The sequence below is a fragment of the Bactrocera tryoni genome, chromosome 2, assembly GCF_016617805.1.
Source record: "Bactrocera tryoni isolate S06 chromosome 2, CSIRO_BtryS06_freeze2, whole genome shotgun sequence".
Lineage (NCBI taxonomy): Eukaryota > Metazoa > Arthropoda > Insecta > Diptera > Tephritidae > Bactrocera > Bactrocera tryoni.
In genome coordinates this window covers 6,877,515-6,899,587 of record NC_052500.1, presented here as the reverse complement: position 1 = coordinate 6,899,587, position 22,073 = coordinate 6,877,515, and the positions used below count along the sequence as shown (strand labels likewise).

At 35.9% G+C, this 22,073-nt stretch overlaps 1 protein-coding gene across 7 annotated transcripts in view; it reads right to left on the bottom strand.

Annotated features, from left to right (window-relative positions):
* LOC120769801 (cGMP-dependent protein kinase, isozyme 2 forms cD4/T1/T3A/T3B) overlaps positions 1–22,073 on the bottom strand; it is a 134,347-nt gene that overhangs the window by 17,317 nt on the left and 94,957 nt on the right. The gene's annotated exons all lie outside the window — the stretch shown is intronic.

Genomic DNA, 22,073 nt, shown 5'->3' with positions numbered 1-22,073 from the left:
GCATATAAGTATCTATATATTGGGTAGTTGAAAAAGTAATTTCGTTTTTGTCAATAGATGTCGTTCCAGTCGTATATCTCCAGTGCTACCAATCACATTGTGTCATATTGTGTTGGAAAAGTGAGATTTTAAGCTTAATTTAAATTGAAGTCGGGGAAGTTGAAAAAAAGTTACAGCTGGTCAAAAATGAATGAAAATAATGAAGAAATTCGTTATATTTTAAAATTTTTTTATGAAAAAGGGAAGAATGCCAGCTTTTACAGGTACATTTTTACAAGAAATCAGTCCCCAAGGATAGCGATTAGCGAAATGGCGAGTCGAAAACAGATCAAACCATGTTTTCATCTTTGTAGGAGCTAATATTGTAAATACTAAAGCCTGAAAGTTGTCGATGACATCCATAAAATTACCATACAATAACAAATAATGAAAGTGAGTGCGAGACCTGAGGCTGAACTAAGCAAGTATGCAATATTTGATAATAATAGTAAACGATTTTCAAAAGTTAGCTTCGGAACCTCAGCAAGACCCTGCTTGAATAAAGGCTTAAGTTGCGTGAACGCTTAACAAAAAGTTTTCGGCATTATTTACTGGCTTTCTTTCAATATATAGGAAAGTCTTTATAATTAATACACTGACTCCAAAATCTGGTAACACTGCATTTAGTTCGAGATCAGAGGTTTTTTTGTGTTCTCGTTAATTTTTTTTGCTCATTTTCGGATAAATATCAGTCGAATAAATTTATAGGAGTTATTTTCAATTTCAAAAATAATATACATAGATGATATGCTGGTATAAGCCATATTAGATCACAAAAGAAAAAGTAATAGGAATATGGTGTAAATTCGAAAATCAATTATTTCAATTAAAGAGGAAAGAAGTGCGTCCAACTCGTAAATACAAGGGATAAAGTAAAATGCTGACCGATTTACTTGAAGCATTTTTGATGCCTTAAAGTGAGGTAGATTTCAAAGCTTTGAAGCTTCGGATAGAAAAGGCTTAGGACACCGTCGCTTCAAGGAATCAAATATATTTCGTTGGGTAATATAGCTTTATCTCAAGAACAGCTCTCAAGGAAACACCAGTTCATTTTATTTTATTTTTTTTTGGCAGAATTGAAACTAACAGCTGTTTTGCTCGCAAAATGAAGAAGAATAAAAATGAAAGCCATTCTATTGGAAAGTTTTAAAGGAAAAAATAGCGGGAACAACTCATATGCAGCAAAAAAAATTGTAATTATGGAAACAGCATTACTTCAGAGAACAATTTTTTTTAGTTTTAGTTAGTCAGTGCTACAAATCTCCAAGTATCCAGATACTGCGATATTGGATAGAGGCAAATTTTAGTATTCGCAAAGGACAGAAAAACTAATCTAGAGAAATCGTAAAAAACATATTCCTCTGAATCCGAATTGAGACTTTTTGGAAACTTTGCATACAACACAGTAAATAAAATTAAATATTAAAATATTTTGGGGTTATAATAACTTAAATTGTATTTATGATTGAATTTCAAATCTTTACAAATATTTCAGAACCCCAAAAACTATTGGAAAAAAAGATAATATCAAGATGACAATATTTTTGTATACCACAGACACATCTAGAATCTGTGCTCCTGACAAATATCGATATTTTTAACTTATATAAAACAAATTTTTTGCCTAAAATTTTAAGCTTTAGCAATAAAGCATCACACAATTCAACAAATAGCGCAGTCACTCCTCAACCTTTCACACTTCCGCAACAAGAAAACTTGATGATAATTTAATTATTATGGTACATGCGCTTTTTAAGCCAAATAAAACTATTTTTTACGGTTGCAACCTTCCTGTCGCACACACGCACATTACACAAACACAAACAAACACGCATGCGCAGCTGAGCACGCATGATTACATTAAGGCTTACAAAAAATCCCATGCTCGCAAGCGCAATTTCACTGCCGCATTCAGCTGAGCTAAAAGCAAACATGTCAACTTCCACATACAAACACACGGACACACAAAGTGAGAGACGCATGCGCAGACCTTTCCTTTGCCTTTGCGCAATACACGCATGTTTACAATGCTTGTAATGAAATTTTGCACTTGGAATGACCAAATGGGTGTGATAACTGGACAGCCCACTATTTACGCTGGCCATTAACAGCGCGCAGACGTGCCAACGCGTTCAAAATACGAGCGAGACCGTTCAGCGCAGTGGCTTATTCGCACACACACGCACGTACATATGTACGCGTATAAATCAAAGCGCTCGACATGCAATTATGGCAATCGGTTTATTTATTTTTCTGTTTGCCGCTGCTGTTGTTGTTGTTCAACGTAATTCGCTATTTACAGGGTGCCTTTGTTTGGCAATTGTCACCGACGCGTTTTACGGCTTCGCTTTTCTCTACTTTTATTTGGTTAATGCGCGTGTTTTCACTTTTTTCGTTTGTTGTTGTTGTTGCTACTGGCTGTTTGCCGTTACTCGTCGTGTGACAACGAAATTGTAAATAAATACAATTAAATTTATGGCATTTTAGAAAATGCTTTGTTGCCACATCTGCCAGATGATACAAGTAATTCAGTAATTTTCATAATTTGTACATACAAACATATATGTTTATAAAAGCATATATACACATTAGGGTGTGCGTTATTTCCCCCAAGTTGATTGCTATAGCCCGAACAGGGTTTATTAAGATTGATACGAAGTTTATAACTTCCAGAAGCAAGCGTCCTAAAACCTTATAAAATATATATATAAATGATCAGCCTGACGAGCTTAGTTCAATTAGCCATGCTCATCTGTCCGTCCGTCCGTCTGTATATACACGAACTAGTGCCTCAGGTTTTGTGATATCGCTTTTAAATTCTTCATACGTTCTTTCTTACTCAAAAGGCTGCTAATTTGTCGGAATATCGTTGTATTGAGCACTTAGCCCACAGTGCGTATGAGCAACACAGGATTTATAAGGCATTTGCATAGCTTTAACTGCGTATAACTTTTAAAGGAATATTTTTATGAAAAAAACTACTAAACCATTTTTGTAGTGCGCTCAATTTTGAATTAAAATATCCCGTTATCAAAATTATAGCTTTAAGTGCTTTGGAGATACAAAAAATATTAGGCAAGAGATCAAAAAGCCAGAGCTTGCTTACGTTGGATAATTTGTTTAGGGCAAAACTTAAAAAAAAAAAAAAATCTTGGTAAATAACAGCCACCCTGATACGCATATATACATACATATGTACCAACATACAATGTATCAACGAACAATCTCTTCTTTTGAATGATAAAAATCGCAGACACCGTTTATCAAGGCTATGAGCACGAGAATTTCGTGCAAGAAAACTAATATTCATACAAAAACACATAAATAATTATATAAATGTATGTATCAAAATACAGTTACATGCCAGCATGTTAGCAAATACTAGCTGTTTACGCACAATACTATTATATTTCTTTTTCATTTTCGCTTTTCTTAATTCTGCCTTAGTTTACTTGTTAAATAACTCGTAACAGCCTTCACCTGGCGGGTTAATGACAGCTGTCAATGTCGTTTGTGTCAACTTTTTTGGTAGAAAAGATCAAAACAGCAAATCAAAGTTTGATTGAAAAATTCTTTCATGCAAATATTTGCAAAAACTAATAATAATCTGTTATTATAATATTATTTTGAGTGCTTTAATTGCTTGTGAGGGACCTTGACAGATATGAAAGAAGTAACCGAGCGCTGCTGACAGCTATCAAAATCAGCAGCTTCATACCTTTGACAGATAATAAATTAAACGATTAAGTTGGTTTATCATAAATTTAAAGAGATATTTAAGTGATGATAGCAAGAGAGTGCAGAGTTTTAGATATGCATGCCTTACGTAAAATGTAGTGTATTTTTCTTATGATACGTATGTATGTAAATATGTGCCTCTAGTCATAACGCCATCTTGAGATGTAAGGTAGATCGCCTTCGGGCAGGTGCAACGTGGCAAACGCTAAGAGACCTGCGGCCGTGATAGCTTGTGTGAACTCCTAACAGACCTGATCGCGGATAACGATGATTTCAGGACTGAAATTTTGGATTTGTTTGAATCCTGGGCTGGTGGTCAAGGTATATGAATATGTGGGAGTGGCACCCTGCAGAAATGGCTGGCGGGTTAATACTGAGACAACCTCCGTCCCGTTAAAATCCTGGCAGGCCTCATAGTTCGTTTCTCTCCCGTCAACATTAAGTTGATGTGGTAGGTGTAAGTTGGTAGGTTTTTAGGTTAGGTCGGTTCTGAACGCATTGCCCTATTAGAGCGTGCGTCAACCCTCGCCTTGACGTCTTAATAGAGAGAACCGTGGGACCATTATAGGCGCCTACCGTCCAGGAGTTGGATAGCGGGCGGCTCTGAGTAGGGACCCAATAAACGGGAATAACAAAAAAATATACTACCGTGTCGAAACCCACCTTAAAATCGGACAGGGTCCTGGGCGGGTTACTACTTGTAGTGTATACTTGTATGATACCATATAATAATGTAATAAACTTAAGGATTCATATGGACGAGGGATTTTTAATAAATTTTCAAGATCAGCCATAATCCAAGGATATGGCTTTCTCAGATATTTCTCATATACATAATTCATCAATGTGCGTCAACAGAGACGGAAGAACACATATACAAATATGTCTACTTGGACGACTCATGAAGAAATGTAAGCATTAGCGGAATTTATGAACGTGAAACTATAGACTTTGCATATAAAATAATAAAAAGCACCCTTTTGCAAATAATGTGTAGTTATGTACGAAATGCAATCTTTTTCACTGCACATTAGCTTATTGCATTTGTTGCTATGCATGGATGTCATTAGTGTCATGGTCATTAATTTGTATTCGGAAATGAAAAGCGCAAGTAACGATGTCTGCATATTACGACTAGCATTTTCGTATTCAAACAAGTATGCAGTTACGGTTAGGTCATAAAATGCACGAGCATAAAAATAAAATATGAGACAGACATGCAAGACTTCTTTAACATTAACATTAGCAAGTTCGTTGAATTTGCAAGTAAACTCACTGACGCCATAAAATTAGCATACCGGCTTAAATATGCATGAGTGTGTGTGATCTTGTTGGTAATGACAGGGAAAAGCTGCGCAACTACTTTAATGGCATTGCATGTTACTTTTACTGCCATATGCATTTTAAATTAGTAACAAATTTGTGGAGTAAATATTAATCAGCTAATTTATGCATATGCATATATAATTAGTGTTGACAGAGGTGCTAGATGTTTCTATTTTTAGTGTAAATATCCAAAGGTTGGTGCTATAAGACTGATCAATTTTAGATGGTTATAAAAGCGTTTTTGGCTAAGATCATAGTCTATACGGAGGATCATAGTCGGAGCATGGAGCCATGAGTAGAAGTTCTCGCAAGTGAGGAAAGCCATTCACTTGGAAGTGACCAGAAACGAATACTTTACATATAACTCAAGCAGCTCACGACTTACGGTCTTAGACAAAGTAGCCTCTGGGTGGTTAAAAAATATCTGTTTGAAGGCGAGCTGAAGCGAGAAGGCGAATCCTACCACCCCAGCATTGTGCGCTGGATTTGGTACCAACCACGTAAACAAACACCCCCAACAACCCCCAATGAAAAGGTCAAAACAGCCTCGAATAAATTAGTTTCTAAGGATGATGTTTGTCTGTTAGGCAGTATGATCTATAGGCATTTTAAAAACCCAGTTCATAGCTGGGTATCATCTCATTACAACAAACTCCTAAAAAAAATGGCAATCAACATTTCAAAACTGTTCCCACAAGAAAAAAATTCAAAAGCAAAAGTGAAAGGAAGTAAGGAATCAGTAAATTAGGCTACTCTTTTTCTACGCTTTGATTACTGCACAAATCATAACTACCAAAGAAACTGAAAAATAAACTAAAACAAAAATTAAAAATAAACTTTATAAGATTTCCCAAACCAAGGGGCGTAACATAAACTCCTACAATTTCGCCAAAAACTACTTGAGTAAGCTTATAATCACATATCACTGTAGTGGATGAACAAATCAACCGATTGAAGCAAAAATATCACGTGCTTACATACAGCCTTATATAAATTAATATATAAGCTTTTATTAAAAAATTATATACCAATTTGAAATCGTATAACAGGAAAGTTAATTATAAGCCAATCAAAACAAAATATGCAATTTGTTTTATAAATAAATCACGATTTAATTAAGCCGTGCTCTGGCACGTGTATCCAGCGCCTAACTCATCGAACTAACTTAGGCACAAAACTTAAAGTGAAGAGATCTTATCGGCTGTTGCAGGAAATTTCTCATAAATGAACCGTAGTTTACTGGGTGGGTATTAAATAATTAAGCTTTGCTGATTGGAGTAAACAAAAGTAGAGATTTCTTGGTTTGTTTGCCTTAGCGTTACTGATTGCATTGATTAATTAATAATAAGAAAAGCGTAACCAAATAATATCTTTGTGATATAATTTTGAGTTATTTTCTATGGCCGCATAGAACAAATTAGATTAAAATAGACGCATATCATTCACATTCAAGATTGAAACAGACGTTCACTTTAAGAAAATATTATCGTCTACTGATTGGAATAGTCTTAATTAATCATACATTTTGAAGATTAGCTCAAATCATACACATTGAGAGGAAGCTTGATAAATCAATGCGAGATGAGTTTGTTCATCAGCCGACAATATATTCGCTCTTCTCTTTCTTCACTATCTAAAGGAAGATAATAATAAATACTTTTTAGGTTTGATGGTAATATGAGGTTAGCTTGACGCTTAGCCAAGGCGTATACATATGCATGATAAGTTTCCGTTATAGGATAATTTGGTTGAATGATAGAATATTCTATGTATTACTTGAAAATTAGTAGCTCACTTGCTGTAGAGGGTTAGGTGGCTAAATAGGCAGGTAAGAACACACTGACGTCCAATGTTTGTTAAAAACGGAGTCAAAAACATCACATAAATTGATTTGGACATCTTGCTTTTTGGGGCTGTACATTTCAACGACCCCTTCTTGACCTGATTGTCATACAGCCTGCTGTTGTATTCAGGTTAAGAAGGGGCTTGAGTGTGTCATTGCTGCGGAATGACTGGATTTCCGACTATGATGTGGAGAGTAGGGATATCTAAGGAGCAGGAGTCTTCTAGATGATATGGTCAGATGTTGATGGCAGCACCGTTGGGACTCCTAACGGTCGAGTGACTTATGAGTACATTCGGGACGTTATGTTTGTTGAGGGGGACCTTAGATTATGTCTGAGTCTGGGTTTTCTGCTTACGGGGAATGGGCTTTTGAATGAATTTTTGCATCAGTGGTACCTATCAGATAGGTCAAGGTCCCGATTTACTCGGACAATAGAGATCTGGGTGGTATGAGGATTAGCTGAACTGTTGCACTTTTAGATGCTAGAGCGTAATCTCCACTAGTCGGAATGCCGAACAGTTGGGGTAGTTTGTGCTTGAATTGTTTAGGTGGCGAAGGCGTTTAACTGAGAATTAAGATTAGCTTCTTGTGTGAATGGTGTGTGCATATAATGTGCGTATGGGGTCCAACCCCTGGCCATAAGTCCGGAACAGGAAGGAAGCCGGAGACTTAATTCTGGTTCCAGTGAGAGTAGGAGCTCTTTTAGTTCGCTCCTACCTACTCATGCGGAGTGGCACTCCCCAAGTAGCCAGTGGTCGTGGTGGTTGTGTTTAAAACTCGAATACGGGAAGAACTGACACTTTGTCAATTGAATAATGAGTTGCATTTCAAGCAGGGGTCCGACCCAAAGTACGGCAGAGATTTTAGATGGGCCTCGAACCCTTCTAAGTTGTTTAGTGTGTCCATTCCAAAATGCGTCTTGGTAAATGAAAATGCTTGGCGTGGCATTTGTACTCGCGTTCATGTTTAAAATCTAGTAGATCAAGTGGATTGAGCATTGAACTCAAATATATCAATATATCTAGCTTAATGAGCGTGAATAATTGTTTTTGAGAGCTTGTCGGATATTTTCAGACAACAACTCTACAAAATTTTGGAAACATTTCAATAAAGGAAACAAGTATGATTTATTGATATAGATGTATGTATGTATATCTATATAACTCTTGACAAGTCATTCACTCATTTGTAAATACGTACATATCTATGCATGTATTTAGTATATTTACAATTTAATGTGACAACTGTGAAAAATTTCACGACAAGTTTCACTACAAGTCGGTTAAAATATTTGCTTTGAGTCGCTCTTACCGCGTATACAGTTGCACAAGACAAATACGAGTATATACATATATATTTATGAATATTTATCTATGAAAAAGGATGTTTGCACACAACAACCAGCAACTAAATAGCAGTAATAACAACTCAATTGTGGAGTAAGAAAACCAAAACACAACAACGCGAAATTTGTTAACACAATAGACGATATCTACCACTGATAATGGTGAAAGATAGCAAAACGTAAAAAAAAATTAAAAATAGTATTGAAAAAATAAAAAAGCAACGAAATCAAGGAAAGCACTTTGCTAACGAAGCAGCCGAGGAAATTATTGGTTTGTCAATAGATGGCTGGACGATGATAACTGGTTGACGGGCGGGCTGGCGCTGTGCTTGGCCCACAATGCGTTTGTTTGTGTGAATGTGTTCGTGTGTTTATCAAAACCCATCAGTGGAGACATGTTTGGCATGTTTAGATATGTATACATATGTATGCTTTTAGGCATATTGTATAATACATATGTATGCACAACTGTGTTCGTTTGTGCCTAGGCTATCTTGGCAATTGGTAAGAAACAATTAACAATAAATAACGATTTCGATTTTCTATTGGCGGCGTGTGACACTTGGTCAATAGATAAGTGCTCTCGTTTTGTTGCAAATGTTGTTCGTGCTTTTGTTTATTTGCTTATAATGTTGTAATAGGAGGCAAAAGTTACGAGTTGCTAAGCAGGTAAATAGCAGACCTAAATATGTGCATTGTAAAACAAAAAAGATTTATAAAAATAAAAGTAAGAAAACCCGTTAACTTCAGTTGCATCGCAGCTATAATATTCTTCAGAAATAAAAATGTTTCCGCACAAGAACTTGGTTTTGATCGTTAAATTTGTATGACAGCTACAAGTTATGTTGATCCGATCTGAAGAATTTCTTCGGATATTGTACCGTTACTTTGCATAATAATCCATGCCGCATTTCGTGAAGATATCTTTTCAAATAAAAAAGTTTTCTATGCAAGGACTTAACTTTGATTGATACGTTTATATGGCAGCTACATATATGCTATAGTAGACCGATCTCAACAATTTGTTAGGATATTGTACGGTTGCTTTGGACAACATTTTGTGCAAAATTTTGTGACGATGGCTTGTCATATAAAAGAGTTTTTCATACATTTACTAGTTTTTATCGATAAGTTTGTATGCATCTATATGCTATAGTGGTCTGTTTTGAACAAATTGTTCGTAAAATGTACTTTTGTGTTGGAAAATTGTCCATGTCAAATTTCGTGAAGATATCTAGTCAAATAAAAAAGTTTTCCATACAAAGACTTGCTCTTTATCGATAAGTTTGTATGGCAGCTATATGCTACAGTGGTCCGATATAGACTGCTTTGCATCTGTGAAGGGTATTTGAATTTCTGTGCAGCCGAAGTTAACGTTTTTCGATATTATAAACATGCTTGTCATAGCCTACGCTTCTTGGGGTTTGAAAGATGCTTCGATTAAAAGGCTATGCACGAATCTTTTAATAAAATATGCGATATTTTAACAACGGATAATTTTTACGGTACTTTTCCGCACGTATTTCGATATAGGTATACAACAAATCATTATTTTGTTGTTTGAGACACAGATATATACATATGTACATACATATATAGCATTTCAGTGGTGAAGTGTCCAAACCGGGCTTGGTGACATAGCATTTCGGTTTTGTCACGCGTGCGGTTTTGCAAGACACAACTCAGATGGCAATAATAACAACAATAAAAAAGCATAGATAGATACAGATAAATTAAAAATCAACACAAGCCACGAAGGAAAATAAAAGAAACATGAAAAACTTCGCATTTTTATGCACTTTTAAGTAATTTACGTTGACTTTGAGCCGCTTTTTAGTGGCAAGACAAATACTGTTTGCCACGAATGTTGGTTTTTCCCAGCTGTGGCATTTGACTTGGCAGGCGCGTCGTCGGCCATCGCAAGCGGCGAATATGCAATAGTTGGTGTGCCGGTATTTGTGCGTGTATGCATGTGTGTGCGTAATTTTTCTTGCATTTTGGTGGGTTAGTCGTTACGCCATTTAGCCATAACCGCGGCGGCAACAACACCAAAAATCAACACCGTGCACGACATATGCCAGCAATACACGTACACATGTATATATATGTACTTGCTTACGTACATTCAATCGCGATCAATCGCCAAATCGTCGACTCTGCCACACAAATACCTACAAACATATGTTCATACGATATTTACGAGCAGTAATTGTGGTTGTTGCCAATTACAGTTTTGCTGTCGTTACTTTGTATGCAATGCACACATACATACATATGTATATGTATGCGTATAAGCTTAAGATTACGTTTAGTTATTTTCGTATAACCGCTTTTTTGCCATTTTTTTATTTCCATTTTTTTGTATGGAAGTTTTTTTTTCTTTAAGCCACGCTCAGTAAAGTTGAGCGACGCAGCGCAAGGTCAACAAGTCAGTCAAACATACCCACATTTGCACATATGTAAATACAAAGAGTTATAAGCGCAAAAAATGCAAAGAAAAGAAAAACAAAGACAAAAAACGTTAACTTCAGCTGCCGCTATACTATAATACCTTTCTTAGCTACATTTCTTATAGCATAAAATGATAGAACAAGATCTTTATCTTACTTTTGATCGATAAATTGATATGGCAGATATATCCTAATTTGTTCGCAGATGGGGAAATCATTTATGAAAATTTTTGGGACGATATCTTGTTAAATAAAAAAGTCTTCCATACAAGCACTTGATTTTGATCGCTTAGCTTATATGGCAGCTATATGTTAAAACGGCCCGAATTGAAAAAAAAAATCTGCGATTGTAGTGTTTCTTAAGACAATACCCTGTACCAAATTTCGTGCAGATATCTTTTAAAATAGAAGAGTTTTTAATACAACGACTTGCTTTTGATCGATAAGTTTGTATGACAGCTATATGCTATGGTAGTCCGATCTGAACAATTCCTTAGGATATTGTACCGCTGATTTAGATAATAGTCCATGCCGAATTTCGTGAAGATATTTCGTCAAATGAAAAAGTATTCCATACTAGGACTTGATTTTGATCGCTTAGCTTATATGGCAGCCATAAGCAATAGTGGTCCGAATTGAACGGTTTGTTGGGAAATTGTAGCGTTGTGTTCTGACAAATGAGCAACAGATCGATATCTCAAAAACTGAAGAAATACTGCGTGATTTAGCTCGTCTCGCTGATGATGTATATATGCTTTTTAGGGTCCACGATGTTTCCATCTTGGTGTCCGTCTCCGTGGCAAACCATGGTTCAGGGTATTGTAATTTTAAAGAATTTGCGCTAACAGCAAATACATACACCCTCATATACAATATGTATACATACATATGTATATATATGTATATATATATATACATACATACAAACATTTAAATTACTTTACATACCACTGAGGTGGAGATTTGCTCGATGGGTTTTGCATCGTATACGTTGTTGTTGGCAAGTAGGTGGCCAAGCAGCGAGTCTTCACAATAACAACTTCACAAGCAACAGCATAAACCATCAAGAATTTCGCTGGTAACCGAACTGACAGCATTCGGTTGGCTTATTGAAGAATTGTACGGCTCATGCAATGCCGGAAAGCAATAATAACGGTATTTAAACTTAGCAATGAATGAGGGTATAATGCGGATCTAAGACAATAATTTGGGTAACGTGTTTCGCATTCGACACTGTAGCGTATTAGAGCGAGTAGAGAATACTAATATTTGCTAGTATGGTCATTGAAAGGGTAATCGTTTGAGAGTTAAAAATAAATAGCAAGGAGTTTTGGCACGCCAAGCATATTTGTTATATTATTTGCTGATTTAGAAAACTGAAGAAGCATATTTATCATATTAATAGCTATAGTATGAACATATGTGGATATAGTGCAAAAGAACAAACAACTCGGTTAATTTTTTTTTTAATAAGAAAACTAAAAATACATAAATACCTTATTCCACAATATAAACCAATATCAATCTACCTCTACAATTTTGCTCGTTCCGTTCGGATTCCTTAAAATTTTCAGACGAAGAACCCAAATTTTTTACTATCATAGCTCTCAAACCTTACTAAAAAAATATTAACAGAAAATTCTCACGCAAAACGCCTGAACCTTCAAGCAGCTCTAACCCTAACCACCTCTAATTATCAATCGTTGTATCTTCTTCTCATCTCGAGCGTTCCTACTACCGATCGCCTAGCAATTAAGATTTTACGATACTACAAAACAAGTATTATGAAATCCTCAACAGAAGCCAACCGAAGTACATACACATAGATCTCTTAAAGCTTGCGCAAGACAAGACACAGCTACTGCCAAAACTCCACACTAAAGTTTAAAATACCATTAATTCTAAGTTTATTGCGATACAACAACTCAATATATATGTACATACACCAACAATTAAGAGGAACAACTTCACCAATTTCTCACAACTACGAAACCTTCCAACATACTTTATCAACCACAAATCAAAAGTTGAAGTAAAGATGGAAAGGAAAACAACAAATAATAAAACGAATCATTAGTTCAAGGAAAGGAGGCTAAACCAAAGACGAATCACGGTGTTTACGAAATACCAAATGGAGAAGAAAAACGGAACAATTTTGTTAACGATTACGTGATGATGACCTCGTTAAAATCTATTTGGTTGGGGGAAGAGAGAGCGGGTGTAAATGGAGGTTGTTTACAGCAAGCCGTTACACACAATCGATGTGAAGATTATACTACGGCTGAGAGGGAAAGAAATGTAATAAAGAGCAATTATACTCGTATGTATGTAGAGAAATTAAATAATATGCAAAATCAAATCAATTTCAATGAAATTGGAGAGTAAATGAAAAAAGTGCTGCAATCGAAAGGCTGGAAGATTTGCAAATTATAAGATTTGAAAAGCATTAAAGTTAGTATACTATATATACCAGAGAAGCAGCGAGAGATATGAAAAATTGTTTATAAGAGAGAGAAACAACTTCGATGGATAATCCATGGTACTTACAAAGAATAAAGTAGTCTATATTTCATTTTTTGTAGTTGTTGATCTCAAGATAGTTAAAGAGTTACGAATAGCTAAAGTAAATGCTGAGAAGCGTAGAAATTATAGTGGCTTGAAGAAACGATTCGCTATTATATAGGTTATTTTTATAAATATTTTCCTGACTAATGAACTTAAAAAATCGTACGTACGTATTCAAGTCGAAACATTGAAATAGAAACAGTCAAACGTTTCATATCTCATTCGACATATCTAGAGGTTTTGTATTAGAAAAATATGAAATAATATGGATCGTAGAAGTATGCAGTTGGTTTTGTTTCCTCAAATGGTGGTTTGGTCTTTGAAAAAGATGTGAATTTTCGCCAATAGAATTTATAATAGAAAACATACTAAAATTAGATATTTTAAGCTGACAAATGATAATTTAATATCTAACGAGACAAAAGAAAAAATACTCGATCTCAAAATCACAGTTGATACCGTCTAAATCCCGACTGTCTCGAAGTCAGACAATGTCGGAGAACAACGATTACAAAGTTATCTAAACAAAAGGGAACATATTAGATCTAAACGTCAACGATTGTCCACAATCCACGAATACTCTCAGCAATTTTTGAAAGCAAACTAATTGGGAAATACAAAGAAATGAGAGAGGAGAGCTGGTAACATAGCTAGAAGGCATTCGGGCGCTCATAAAATACGTCGCACCGGAGTAGTTGTCAGGATAGAAACAGGATGACGCTCTAATACACCAGCTCCGTGAGTATAAGGACCGTAGTCAACCTTTTATTGCAAGCTGTATCGGACTTTTTGTTTTCGTCAAAATTGTTACAATAAGCAATTGCTTGAAGCAGAACCCTTCTAGGCGCAAAAAAGAAGCAATGACTACATTTATATTTTGTCGAGTAACAGTTCTGAACCCGTTAACAACCCAGATAGTAACAGATGATAGATAAAATCATTAAGTGTTCTTTGTGATTTTAGGCTTATGCGTTACTCCTACTCAAACTAACTCAACCTATTGTAGACATATGTACATTGCTTTTCAACTAGATTTATGACCATAAAAAATGACAAATGACAGCTGACAAATCTTTGCTGGGTTATATAGCGCATTTAAGTCTACATTATAGAAATCACATTTCTCTTTGTCTTTCGCCACATATCGAAGCATTTTTGTTTTTCACATTTTAATTGTAAATTCAGAGGAAAAAGGTGATTGATTTAATCACTTTTCAAATGCTTTCTCAGTGCGCAGTCGACGCATTGGAGTTTTGTGTTTTTTTTTTTGTACGCTTGCTTGCCACATGAGATGAAAACAAAGAATCCAGACCAATGACCGCAAGATTGACAGCGGCAACAGCCTGCGGCAGTCATCGGTATTCGACCAGCTGCTGCCAACGAAAAGATGACGAGGCGTAGAGCGTATACAGAAAGTGTGGGGAAGAAAAGGCAAAATAAAACCGAAATTGATAGAAATCAACAGCACGAATGCATATGTATATGGTGGTGTGTAGCAAAAACCGAAAAGCGTGTGCTGAGCGCTGAAGAAACCGGAATTCTTGCCAAGATTACCACATGGACCATGGAGACTCGTATATTTGCTTATATTTGTATGGACGTATGTAAGTACATGCGAAATGCTTGAATGATTATAAAAACCGCAACCCAACAATAAAGCAAAACACGGAGAAGCTAAGCGATTCGATGAATCGAACGAGCAAGCGAATCGTTGCACGAAACATGCCGCGAAGCATTTCGACGGCATGATGACTAAGTGCGGGAAGAAGCAGCAGCGCTGGAAAAAATAGCGGACGAAAATTGGAGTGCATTTTGTGCCAGTCGCTAGTCGCTAGCCGCCAACGTCAATTTCTACTACTTCTGGTTGACTAGCCGGCCGTTCGGCTGCTTCGTGCGGCTTTTGGGATTACTTATACGAGCACTTTCACTTTTCTCCTTGCAGCTGCAGCTGGTATGTGTACGTTTTGCCGGTGTGCGCATGAGGCTTGTTCCCAAGAATCATTTACATGGCGCAACAACAACAATGAAAATAATAACAAGCAAAAGATGCAATAAAAAGAAGGCGCCGCAAACAGGGAGGCGACGCGATGAGATGACAAGAAACATATGGCCGGAAAAGCGCATCGAATGCACGCGACCTGCTCCATATAAAATATTTACAGTTAGCTACATGCATAAGTGGGGTTGTACATAATATATGTGCCTACAAACATTTAAACTAGCTGCTTTCGAGATGTGTGTGTGGCTGTATTGCACTTGCATTTTCAATCGCGCTCCAGTTTTGTTGCTACCCTCGTTTATTGCTTGGCAGGGCGCTAGGCGCTTGCGCTAACAGCATGCAACTGCAATTATGTGCACTCATACAAATTTGTATTTATTCATGGGTGTAGTTTAACTTGTTCGCCTTTATTTAGCATTTTTTCGAATTCCGGGAAACATGCTACACACAAAAATGAGATGAATCAGCAGGCGTAACGAATATGAGAAGTTATAACTATATATAAATGCACATATACTCACATACATACATAATTGGACACATACATACATATATATGTACATACATTTTTATATTTATAAAGACATACATATTTGAATATAATCATTGAGCCATAAAAAATCATCAGCAGTACTCGTAAAACTCAAATAAGGTGGGATCGACACGATGTTGACCTAATGGTAGGCAATAAATTACAAAGAGAAAAAAGCAATGAAGATACCAATCACAGGTGTATTTTTAAAGCATATAAGGCTATAAATATATCTTAACTTAAATTTGATCGGTCAGTTTGTATGGCAGCTATATGCTATATAGTGGTTCGATCTGAACAGTTGGCTTGGAGGTTGAAGCGGTGGCTTGGAAAACAATCTATGATGTATTTCGTGCTGAGTTCCATAGAATGGATCATAAGACTCTTACAAGTCGACAAAGTACTTTAGCTCATCACAAATTTGTTAAGACGGCTAATCTCAGTTTGGGTTATGTCTTCTGTTTCGCTAAAGGTAAGACCTCCGAGATGTTTCAGCCTCAGTCTTGCAAAAACTAGATTATTGAAGAAAAAGTGCCTGGATGTTTCTAACTCACCCTCCTCCTTACAACTTTGACTACTAGCGTCCGACAAGATATTTAGCTTTACCGAAAGAGTTGTCTATTTGACAGAGTCCAGTAAGAACTCGAACGATTGTGGCGAAGTAGGACAAAAGGATCTTGCAGTCGCACAGGGGTTGGTTGTCAACTGCCTGCTAAGCGCATGCGGGCTTCATTAGTTTACTGCTGGAACTCAAGTCGCCAATCGGGATCCAACTCGTTCCCATTCTGTTGTGAGTAGTTCAAGGGTACCCTCCCCATCTAGCTCATAGGTTTTGCAGTCTCCAACGATTCCGCTGTGACCAAGCACCCAAACGATTGAGGACAGACACTGCATGACTATCTTTGAGCCAGCTCAGCGCTAGTATTGCCATTCTGCTGTCGGAATGAACGCTCACCAACCTGAAAGACGCTGCTCTTCGTATCAGTACATCTATCGTCTAATAGCAGACACTATTGAATGAGAACACTACAGTATGTCAGTAACCTAAAACTAAGATTGACAGAGAGCTCCTTACAGAATGCTCCCCCTAAAACCTTCTCAGCTAGCTTCGACCCAACGTTGAAAAAGTTCACTGCGCCTCTTCTCCAGCGACCTCTCCCCACGCACACACAATACCTTGTCAAATAAAAAAGTTTTCAATACAAGAACTTGATTGTTACCGGTCAGTTTGTCAAGCAGCTATATTCTATTGTGGTATAATTTTCACCCTGTTTAGAGCCATTAGATGCTACTGGTAGACAGACTAGCACGGCGACCTGAGATCTATTGTACCTTCTCCTCTTTCTGATAAATGCTAGGATATGTCTATATTTGGATATATAGATCCAAGGGCATCATGCGTCTTCCGATTGCTGTACTGTGTAGAATCAGGTGATCGATACACTGATATAAGCATACCCATGTAATAAAATTAAGAAGTTTACATTAATTTATAATAGAGAGATTGGTGGATAAATTAGTAGCCCCTCTGAATAAATATTTATTATGAATCTTCTTTCTATAAATAACAACTGCAACTTCATTTAGAGTTGAGTAACAATGAAATTAGCAATTTAATGGTTGAATTTGGTGTCAAAAAGCATGATTAACAACTCGATTTCTTAATAATTTGCATTAACAATTTGTTTGCAATGTTGACGAAAATAATTTATGCAGCGTCGGTTGAGTCATAAATCCATCGTATAATGAATATTTTTGGAAAAATTTCACTGAGAAAAAAACATTATTTGCACTATTTGTTTTTGCAAATTGACAAGTAACATAGCGTCTTCATTTTAACGCAAACTTTACGCAGAAATATACATAAGTAAAGTAAATTCAATTTAGCAACTCTCTCTTGATTTATGTTTTTTTTCGAAGTCGCTTTTATTAGTTTGATGAAATCTTAATCTACACTGTTTTTTTATTTTTAATATTTTTTTTTAATATTTTTGTCTTCTCTCTGCGACTACATTTTTATACTTCTTTCACATTATTGCTCCACAGCCACTTTAAATAGTTAAATTTTATTATTAACTTTTTTTCTATTTATACACAAAATATTTTGCCTTTTGTTCGTTGACTTCTGCGAATTTCAGTTTTTTCGTACACACTGTTATTAAATATTATAAAACAAGAAAGCTATACACCGCCGATACACAGCACATGTGGCCAAACCCACACAAACAAATAAACAACTTTATTTCACATTAAAAAAATATAAAATCACAAACAAACCGCACATTGCGCACACAGCAAGTAATGAAAACCAATTAATTCTATTAAATATATAATATATATTATCTCAATATATAGTATAGTATTTCGAGCACAAATTAAGAAGAAAAATCAACGAACTTCGCGATCTTATACGCGCGTTACTTGAAGCGCGCGCGCTTTAAAATCGCTTCGCGTTCACTAATCGAATGTTTAGTGCCGCGCACATATTATGGCAGATAACCGAACGGCGGCAAACAGACGCTTGGCTGTCCAGACGCGCTCACTCTCGGCGCTGTATCCTATCATGCTATGTACGTGAGCGCGTATGTGCATGTTTTTTGCTTGTGGACCTCCTCGACTACTCACTCAGCTGTAATAATAATGACTTCGAAAAATTTTCGAACTAAATAATTGAGCGCTCAATAAATGCTAACGTGCTCCAGCGATCACCGCCGACGCCGCACATTGCACATGGCAACGACGTACACAAAACAAAGCGGCGATGGCGTGTAAACAAAAAAGTATAACGCTCGCTCTCTGCTTATGACCAAACGCTCTGCAGGTAAACTGTTTGCAAACAATGGAGCGAGTACGCCGCGCAGAAAAGGTATAGTCGGCAACGGAACAGCTGCTGTGCATTGCAAGAGCGGCGCGGAGCGCTTCAAAAACCTGTTCGAGAGCATATGGAGTGGAAGTAGAGTGGCCAGCATTACTCCACATATCAAAGCATTGACTTCTTATTAAACTCTAGCAAATGAAATGAAACTGTTGCCTGAGAAGGTCACCATTTGTTTTAGTGTTTCCTAATGAGGTCGAAGTACGGTCAAAAATTATGGAAGCATTTTTTTAACAGATAAAAATTTAAGGTAAAAAATTACGTTGGGCATTCGGAAAAGACAAGACAAACACTCTTTCAGGTTACTGCGGGTAGGATGAGTTTTGGTATTGCAGCGAGATTTTAAAAAATATAGATTGTAAGAAAGAAGTAGGCTAAATCTTTAGTCCATATAAAATGCTCCAGAAAACGGAAATTGAAAGTCTTCCATAATATTCCTTGATCGTAAAAAAGCCAGGTAAAAATTTACAACATTTCTCACCTTAAAAATAGCAAAAGACCGTCGCATCATTATAAATTGCGATTCGTAACCAAAATTTTTAACTAGATCCATAGAACAGGGCTGTATTAATCACGTAAAATTAAGAGTAAAAAGGAAACAACGATTCCAAACCCTTCAATAGACTCCTGTGCTTAGGAAATGACGCCCTCATAACATATGTAGCAAGAATATACTGAGATAGCTACAGAGAATAATGCTACTCTTATCTCCAGATAAGCAAAGAAAAATAACTTTGGAAAAATTTGGTTTTATCAAGCGGACGCGTTCCTATTGTCACTTATTTATTAGAAAAAAATCGCCGGTGTACAACAATATATATGTATATGTATATGTATATACTTGTATATACAATATATATGTACATATGTACATATGCACATAAACATCTGTATGTTCTTACTGTTTGTTGACTAAATCGCTATTGACAATAAATAAATTGGGACAATATTCTTATCTCAAAGTGCTAATCAACAATTACTTTAGACAGTGTTTCATCGAACCTGAGTTCAGACGTGATCTTTAAGTAAATGATTGTGCTGATCAAAATCTTTGTAGTATTTGTTTGTAAGTTTATTCTATTAATAAATCAACGAAAACAATAAAATTCGACTGATGATTTTGGGAATTACGCATTTTTGGGATTTTTATAATTTTTGAGAAATCTTAAGAAATCAAAATCAAATGAAATGAGGAATAAGATTTTGCAAAAATTTCTTCGTCGCCTTATAGCAAAATAACACTAAAATTTTAATATTGATTGAATTTCTAAAGGTCTGAAAATTAAAACAATGTTGCCTGCCTGACAATCGAGGACCATACCTAACCTCGGAGAAAGCCATGTTAAGAATAGAATAAAGAAGAAGATGCAGCCGTCGAGAGGAGGGATTATATTATAAACAATATACCTAACCTTCGAAAAAGTCATGTTAGGAATATAATGAGGGGTATAGATGCAGCCGTCGAGAGGATGAATTAGATTATAAACAAAATACTTCATATGAAAACTTCTCAGAATAAAATGATTCTTTCTCCGGCAAATATTATTAAAATCACTTCGATGTCTATGGAAAACAAAAGAAAGTGATTGAATATACTGACTTAATTGACACAATGGCTCTGGCACAGTTTAAAATCAACTAGGTTTTCCGGAAAAGGAGCAAGTTTACAGCCTTTTCGCACCGGAGTTAATTGATCTACTAACCTGTTTTTGCTCGTTTAAAGCGCTAATTTAGATCAATTTAGCACAGACAAAAAAATATTTTATAATAGTACATTTATTCTTAATGGAATTCGGATCAAGTTGAAACTGCAGTGCAAGTCTGCGGGTTGTTGTCCAGGATGTAAATCTGGCCGTGTTTAACTCCGTGGGTTGTTGTTTAGGCTGTAAATTTGGTTGTGTGCATTGATAAAATAGCAATCAGCTGAAGAAATATAATCATTAGAAAATGTAATCAATACAAAATGAAGAATGAATGAAGAACAGCTGATCTTTATCGTGTCTTTAGTTAATCGAGTAGCCGGCTGTGTGAAAGCAAAAACTGCTTTCTCAATTGTAATCTTAATGTACTCAATTTGGCTGTGCGAAAAGGCAATTACATATAACTTATGATCCTTACAGCAATGACAATCAAAGGGCCAATTAATATAGATCACAGCTTGGATCGAAAAACGGGGGCTGAGTTCGTGCAACAAATTTTGCAATGAGGCAGTGAGAGTGCTTTAGCACTTAATTCGGAAATATTTGCAATTAGTAGAGATATTGTTAATCTAACATTCCCACGTTCTGTTCGATTTCAGTGGTAAACAACAGAAGTTTGTAACTTTGGTAAGTTTAAACCAAACTAAATTGAATGGAACGTTTTCATCGGAATCGTTGCTATGATTTATGTGTATAAAAGAAAAACGAAATTTAAGTGCATTTGCTCTTTCTAGGAGAATTTAATAGTCAAATTTCGACAAGAAAAATCTGGTTAAGAAGTATCATCAGTTTTAAAGGCCAATTTGAGATTCACTATTTGTCGGCTACGCACTAATAAAATGTATAAGAAAACAAAACTTAAAAACACCTATTAACTTTATAGAAAAGTAGTGAAATCCAAAGTAACGGTATTATTTTGTTTTTATAATTTTAGGTATCTATTTACCCAATTAAACACGCTTGCTGACTTGCTTTGACCGTATTTAGAAAATATTTTAGAAATATAAGACTCTGAGCGCTACTTTTTTCATGAACACAACTCTATATATGTATGCATATATGTAAATATATATCTTAAGCCTGCTTCTAATAGCATATGCATTCATATAAACCTACATATGCATGTATATGTTTAATTTATATAAATACATAGTTTTATGTATTCAGAAATTCTTCTAAAAGGTTAATTGGGTTATCTGGTTGCATCAATTTCTTTCCTTATTAGACAATTTTAATGTATAACAGCACAATTTCCTTAACCATCTAAACCGAAAATGAAAAAGAACACTAGCAAATTAAATTGTAAAACTTTTAGCCTTCATACACCCGGTGCGATCGTGGAATATAACACACATCACAAAAAATCTTGCCTACATTTAGGCGGCGCGCAGCAAAGCGCCTCACTGATCGACTTTATGAGTGCGCGACGAGCAGCTACAAGCAGTCAGTGTTTAACATGCAACGCTTGTTTTTATTTCAATTTTTGGCTAGTATTTTTTTAAGGCAGCGCTTAGCATTGAGCAGCAACTTTTGTTGTGTTTATTGTTTTAAAAACTGTCGGCGCTACACTTGGTGACTTTTGTCATTCAACAATGCTATTTTGGCTTCACTTCATGTATTTTGCTTTAAACAATTATTCACTCTTGAGGGTTTACTCA